Here is a 2,112-nt window from a genome sequence, read left to right on the forward strand (position 1 = left end):
TATCATTGAGCATGTGGAGGTATTATTGATATGAGAAAATGCTAAGTAACTGATTTACTATCTGAAAAGGGATTTACTATCGGGGAAAGGGAGGGAGGAAGAGACTGAACATAAACTGTGCACCTATGGATGAGGAGAATGGGGGATGGGGAGGGGATGGAGGGTGGGGTGGGAACCTGTTGGAGGGGGGAAGAAATGAGGAACATTTGTTATAATATGAACCATAAAGATTGATTTTTAAAAAAAGAATATTAAACTCCACCATTCTAGTGATAGATTCTTAAAAAATATAGAATTCACACAGAATAGTAAAGATATTTGGAGTAGAGGTGTGTGAGGACATGCTAATTCTACTAAGATGTGATTATTTTGCTTCAAAATCACAGATGAACTCAGAGGAAATAATTACTTTCTGAGAAGTAATGAGTACAAATTAATCATCTGAAATAATTTCTACCATGTTGTTCCTCTAAATATTTTCTTTTATGAAAAACTTTAAGACACAAAGTGACATAATTCTACCACATCAGAAGCATGCCTATCATTTGAGAAACAGCTGGATCAGCTGATTTACAATAGGAACAAAGCAGTTAATCATCTTACTGAACTTTGAGAAACAGAATTTATGGACAGTGATCACTTTTATGGATGTGATTCTGGATGCATAATAGTTAAATTGATATTTAGACCAGGAAATTTTTCCAGTAAGGATATCTTTGCATGGAAAGGAGATGTTGTAACAAAATCTAATGTTTGCAAACTATATCACAAGTCACACACATTACCTATTATAAGTCTCAAAACACCACACTATGAAATAGATATTTATTCTTATTGCTGTTGTTATTGTTATGATTATTATTAGTATAATTCCTATATTAATGGTGAACAAACTGAGGTTCAGAGTTGCCTAAGGCTATTATTATACCTAGGAGAGCACAAAGTAAAATAAAACTTAAAGGAGAACCATCCAAATCTAGGCAAAATAAAGATTTGAGGCAAAAGCAGGATGTTTCTGAAGTTCTTGAAAAATAAAAGTACTAGTAAGTCATTAAAAATAAAAAAACAGAACTTTTGATCAACCAACATGAACCTTTCTGCCAAAGCCTTGACTGTGCCTCATCAGGCTGCTGCCCAAATTAAGGCTGACCTATGGAGAACCTTTTGTTCTCATGTCCTCATGTTCTCTCACCCCTCCCCTTTCTTTTCTTTCTTCCTCCCTTCCCTTCCTCCTTCCCCACCCCCTCTCCTCTCCTCTATCCCGCTTCATCTTTCTTTAAATCTATCCCTCTTTATCTTAGTCTCCCTGGCTTTTCTCTTTCAGTTTAAGATAGGCAGCTCTTAGGGGAAAATAACTGTTCCTTTTTTTTTTTCTTTTCTTACAGCTTAGATTTCTGTGTTCAACTGAATGCCAAAACATTACGTGCCAAAGAATGCCTGCAGTGGAACCAAATATATCACCCTTATTCAGAGTCAGCATGGAATAAATATGGGAAAATACGGAATTATGGGTTCTAGTTCTATTTTATATTGACTGTAAACTTTTAGGGAAGTGTCCCAATATCTCTGTGATTCAGCTTTATCATCTAAAAATGGTAATGCTATCTTCCAGGATTATTGCAAGGATCAAATGAATGCATGTATGTAAAATACATAGTATAGTGCAGGCACAGGGTCAGTGCTCATGTAAGGGGATTGAGTCATGGAGTTTGGCTTCCATCATAATTAAATAAAAATTGTCTTTTTCATAATTTCATAAGTATTTGTTTATTCTGGAGTGTTCCTAAGTAAGCCTATTACAACATGTGCTCCAGGAAGTAGGAAAAACTGGTTATATTCTACTAAGCAAGCTCTATCTTATCCCATTGCTCACCAGCACTAGTCCCCAACACACACAGACACATACCTCTCTACACACACTGATAGAACCTACCTCAACATATTGAGACAGCACAGAGAAATGGGACTTCTTACTTAGTAGGGCTGGTACAAACTTTAAAGGTCATGACATAAAATGATAGCACAGCCCTAATCAATTAGGCTCAGTGGATAGAGCATTAGCTTACGGACTCAAGGGTCCCAGGTTTGATTCCAGTTAAGGACATGTACCTT

The sequence above is a fragment of the Pipistrellus kuhlii genome, unplaced genomic scaffold (genome assembly GCF_014108245.1).
Source record: "Pipistrellus kuhlii isolate mPipKuh1 unplaced genomic scaffold, mPipKuh1.p scaffold_m20_p_19, whole genome shotgun sequence".
Lineage (NCBI taxonomy): Eukaryota > Metazoa > Chordata > Mammalia > Chiroptera > Vespertilionidae > Pipistrellus > Pipistrellus kuhlii.